Below are 6,000 nucleotides of genomic sequence, written 5' to 3' on the forward strand. Positions count from 1 at the left end.
CAAAGTGGTTGCAATCCTTAAACCTGGCAAAGACCCATTATCCACAAAGAGCTACCGACCCATTTCCCTCTGCATCACCTACAAGGCTATATGAGAAGCTGCTACTCCAACGCCTCGTTGCCACTCATAGATACCAAGCTGACTAAAGACCAAGCTGGTTTCCGTCCCAGCCGCTCCTGTGCTGGACAGAGCTCAACCTCACCCAACACATTGAGGATGGGTTTGAGGGGAAACAAATAACTGGAGCAGCATTCAGAGATCTCTCTGCTGCCTACGACACTGTCCAACACCGCACAATGGTCAGGAAAAGCCTCCTCAACAACAAGCGCTTCTATGTCCAGTTAAATGACCAGAGGAGTAAATGGAAAGCCCAAAAGAACGGCCTCCCACAAGGTAGCCTGCTCGCCCCTCCTTTTCAATATCTACACAAACGTCCAGCCACTACCCAAAGTAGTGGACCCACAGGAGAATACCATCGCACAGTGGTATCAGACCAACCACAATCAGCCAGCCCTCAAACCAAACCCTTCGACCTAGAAGAACTCGAAACTGCAATGGGAAAGTTGAAACCCGGAAAGGCAGCAGGGATTGATGACATACTGGCAGAAATTATACAGCACCTGGAACCTAACGCAAAGACCTGGCTCGTGGGGATGCTGAATACATGCATGGCACAGAAAACCATCCCTTCTGTCTGGAGAAAGGCCAAAGTGGTTGCAATCCCCAAACCTGGCAAAGACCCATCATCCTCAAAGAGCTACCGACCCATTTCCCTCCTCTGCATCACCTACAAGAGAGGCTGCTACTCCTGTTTACATTCGAGGGTCGCCGGTCCTCTCGAACGGAACAGTTTAACGTCATGCCCAGGACGAAAAGATATAGAGAACACCAACATGACAAATAACAGCAGGAAGGCATGAGCCACAATCCACCGTCTTGGCAAAGACCACACCACCCATAATTCACAACGGTCACAGCAAACTCTGTTGCATCACAACTGGTGTAGGTATTGGATGGAGCCCGCACATCATAGGTATAAAAAAAACGTTCTGTATTGAAATACTGACAACGTTTCGATCTATTTGATCTTCATCAGGTCATGTGTACACAAAACATACACTTTTATACTAAGGGAGTGCCCCCATCAACCAATCAAAACACCACATTTTGGTGCCCCTCCCATCACTGCAGGTGTGACACGTCAACCCTGAGTGAGTAGGTGGGGACCCAGACATATTGATGTAAATATAGTCTGTTCAGAAATGTTAGTGCCTCTCATAGAGCTTGTAGGTGATGCAGGAGGGAAATGGGTCGGTAGCTCTTCGGGGATAATGGGTCTTTGCCAGGTTTAGGGATTGCAACCACTTCGGCCTTTTTCCAAACAGAAGGGATGGTTTTCTGTGCTATGCATGTGTTCAGCATCCCCACAAGCCAGGTCCTTGCTTTAGGTCCCAGGTGCTGTATCATTTCTGCCAGTATGCCATCAATCCCTGCTGCTTTTCCGGGTTTCAACTTTCCCATTGCAGTTTCACGTTCTTCTAAGTCGAAGGGTTTGGTTTGAGGGCTGGCTGATTGTGGTTGGTCTGAAACCACTGTGCGATGGTATTCTATGTGAGTCGGTGGCGGTGTTGGTTACAACTGTTGGCCACCAGTTGTGACCAAGACCGCCACCGACCCACAGGAGAATACCATCGCACAGTGGTATCAGACCAACCACAATCAGCCAGCCCTCAAACCAAACCCTTCGACCTAGAAGAACTTGAAACTGCAATGGGAAAGTTGAAACCCGGAAAAGCAGCAGGGATTGATGACCTACTGGCAGAAATGTTACAGCACCTGGGACCCAACGCAAAGACCTGGCTTGTGGGGATGCTGAACACATGCATAGCACAGAAAACCATCCCTTCTGTCTGGGAAAAGGCCAAAGTGGTTGCAATCCTTAAACCTGGCAAAGACCCATTATCCACAAAGAGCTACCGACCCATTTCCCTCTGCATCACCTACAAGGCTATATGAGAAGCTGCTACTCCAACGCCTCGTTGCCACTCATAGATACCAAGCTGACTAAAGACCAAGCTGGTTTCCGTCCCAGCCGCTCCTGTGCTGGACAGAGCTCAACCTCACCCAACACATTGAGGATGGGTTTGAGGGGAAACAAATAACTGGAGCAGCATTCAGAGATCTCTCTGCTGCCTACGACACTGTCCAACACCGCACAATGGTCAGGAAAAGCCTCCTCAACAACAAGCGCTTCTATGTCCAGTTAAATGACCAGAGGAGTAAATGGAAAGCCCAAAAGAACGGCCTCCCACAAGGTAGCCTGCTTGCCCCTCCTTTTCAATATCTACACAAACGTCCAGCCACTACCCAAAGTAGTGGACCCACAGGAGAATACCATCGCACAGTGGTATCAGACCAACCACAATCAGCCAGCCCTCAAACCAAACCCTTCGACCTAGAAGAACTCGAAACTGCAATGGGAAAGTTGAAACCCGGAAAAGCAGCAGGGATTGATGACATACTGGCAGAAATTATACAGCACCTAGAACCTAACGCAAAGACCTGGCTCGTGGGGATGCTGAATACATGCATGGCACAGAAAACCATCCCTTCTGTCTGGAGAAAGGCCAAAGTGGTTGCAATCCCCAAACCTGGCAAAGACCCATCATCCTCAAAGAGCTACCGACCCATTTCCCTCCTCTGCATCACCTACAAGAGAGGCTGCTACTCCTGTTTACATTCGAGGGTCGCCGGTCCTCTCGAACGGAACAGTTTAACGTCATGCCCAGGACGAAAAGATATAGAGAACACCAACATGACAAATAACAGCAGGAAGGCATGAGCCACAATCCACCGTCTTGGCAAAGACCACACCACCCATAATTCACAACGGTCACAGCAAACTCTGTTGCATCACAACTGGTGTAGGTATTGGATGGAGCCCGCACATCACAGGTATAAAAAAAACGTTCTGTATTGAAATACTGACAACGTTTCGATCTATTTGATCTTCATCAGGTCATGTGTACACAAAACATACACTTTTATACTAAGGGAGTGCCCCCATCAACCAATCAAAACACCACATTTTGGTGCCCCTCCCATCACTGCAGGTGTGACACGTCAACCCTGAGTGAGTAGGTGGGGACCCAGACATATTGATGTAAATATAGTCTGTTCAGAAATGTTAGTGCCTCTCATAGAGCTTGTAGGTGATGCAGGAGGGAAATGGGTCGGTAGCTCTTCGGGGATAATGGGTCTTTGCCAGGTTTAGGGATTGCAACCACTTCGGCCTTTTTCCAAACAGAAGGGATGGTTTTCTGTGCTATGCATGTGTTCAGCATCCCCACAAGCCAGGTCCTTGCTTTAGGTCCCAGGTGCTGTATCATTTCTGCCAGTATGCCATCAATCCCTGCTGCTTTTCCGGGTTTCAACTTTCCCATTGCAGTTTCACGTTCTTCTAAGTCGAAGGGTTTGGTTTGAGGGCTGGCTGATTGTGGTTGGTCTGAAACCACTGTGCGATGGTATTCTATGTGAGTCGGTGGCGGTGTTGGTTACAACTGTTGGCCACCAGTTGTGACCAAGACCGCCACCGACCCACAGGAGAATACCATCGCACAGTGGTATCAGACCAACCACAATCAGCCAGCCCTCAAACCAAACCCTTCGACCTAGAAGAACTTGAAACTGCAATGGGAAAGTTGAAACCCGGAAAAGCAGCAGGGATTGATGACCTACTGGCAGAAATGTTACAGCACCTGGGACCCAACGCAAAGACCTGGCTTGTGGGGATGCTGAACACATGCATAGCACAGAAAACCATCCCTTCTGTCTGGGAAAAGGCCAAAGTGGTTGCAATCCTTAAACCTGGCAAAGACCCATTATCCACAAAGAGCTACCGACCCATTTCCCTCTGCATCACCTACAAGGCTATATGAGAAGCTGCTACTCCAACGCCTCGTTGCCACTCATAGATGCCAAGCTGACTAAAGACCAAGCTGGTTTCCGTCCCAGCCGCTCCTGTGCTGGACAGAGCTCAACCTCACCCAACACATTGAGGATGGGTTTGAGGGGAAACAAATAACTGGAGCAGCATTCAGAGATCTCTCTGCTGCCTACGACACTGTCCAACACCACACAATGGTCAGGAAAAGCCTCCTCAACAACAGGCGCTTCTATGTCCAGTTAAATGACCAGAGGAGTAAATGGAAAGCCCAAAAGAACGGCCTCCCACAAGGTAGCCTGCTCGCCCCCCTCCTTTTCAATATCTACACAAACTACCAGCCACTACCCAATGCCTAATGCCAGCATTTCATCTACGCCGACAACCTCTGCATTACGACCCAACAAGCAGACTTCCAGAAGATTGAGTCTGTCCTTGAAAGTGCCCTCCAAGAAATGTCAAGCTACTACAATACAACCACCCTAAACCCAACCCATAGAGAACACCTCACACACACACATAATTTCCTTTCGTGGCTGTTTACATTCGAGGGTCGCTGGTACTCTCGAACGGAACAGTTTAACGTCATGCCCAGGACGAAAAGATATAGAGAACACCAACATGACAAATAACAGCAGGAAGGCATGAGCCACAATCCACCGTCTTGGCAAAGACCACACCACCCATAATTCACAACAGTCACAGCAAACTCTGTTGCATCACAACTGGTGTAGGTATTGGATGGAGCCTGCACATCACAGGTATAAAAAAAACGTTCTGTATTGAAATACTGACAACGTTTCGATCTATTTGATCTTCATCAGGTCATGTGTACACAAAACATACACTTTTATACTAAGGGAGTGCCCCCATCAACCAATCAAAACACCACATTTTGGTGCCCCTCCCATCACTGCAGGTGTGACACGTCAACCCTGAGTGAGTAGGTGGGGACCCAGACATATTGATGTAAATATAGTCTGTTCAGAAATGTTAGTGCCTCTCATAGAGCTTGTAGGTGATGCAGGAGGGAAATGGGTCGGTAGCTCTTCGGGGATAATGGGTCTTTGCCAGGTTTAGGGATTGCAACCACTTCGGCCTTTTTCCAAACAGAAGGGATGGTTTTCTGTGCTATGCATGTGTTCAGCATCCCCACAAGCCAGGTCCTTGCGTTAGGTCACAGGTGCTGTATCATTTCTGCCAGTATGCCATCAATCCCTGCTGCTTTTCCGGGTTTCAACTTTCCCATTGCAGTTTCACGTTCTTCTAAGTCGAAGGGTTTGGTTTGAGGGCTGGCTGATTGTGGTTGGTCTGATACCACTGTGCGATGGTATTCTATGTGAGTCGGTGGCGGTGTTGGTTACAACTGTTGGCCACCAGTTGTGACCAAGACCGCCACCGACCCACAGGAGAATACCATCGCACAGTGGTATCAGACCAACCACAATCAGCCAGCCCTCAAACCAAACCCTTCGACCTAGAAGAACTTGAAACTGCAATGGGAAAGTTGAAACCCGGAAAAGCAGCAGGGATTGATGACCTACTGGCAGAAATGTTACAGCACCTGGGACCCAACGCAAAGACCTGGCTTGTGGGGATGCTGAACACATGCATAGCACAGAAAACCATCTCTTCTGTCTGGGAAAAGGCCAAAGTGGTTGCAATCCTTAAACCTGGCAAAGACCCATTATCCACAAAGAGCTACCGACCCATTTCCCTCTGCATCACCTACAAGGCTATATGAGAAGCTGCTACTCCAACGCCTCGTTGCCACTCATAGACACCAAGCTGACTAAAGACCAAGCTGGTTTCCGTCCTGGCCGCTCCTGTGCTGGACAGAGCTCAACCTCACCCAACACATTGAGGATGGGTTTGAGGGAAAACAAATAACTGGAGCAGCATTCAGAGATCTCTCTGCTGCCTACGACACTGTCCAACACCGCACAATGGTCAGGAAAAGCCTCCTCAACAACAGGCGCTTCTATGTCCAGTTAAATGACCAGAGGAGTAAATGGAAAGCCCAAAAGAACGGCCTACCACAAGGTAGCCTGCTCGCC

This window comes from Protomyctophum parallelum (genome assembly GCF_964188405.1).
Source record: "Protomyctophum parallelum genome assembly, chromosome: 1".
Taxonomy (NCBI): Eukaryota; Metazoa; Chordata; class Actinopteri; order Myctophiformes; family Myctophidae; genus Protomyctophum; species Protomyctophum parallelum.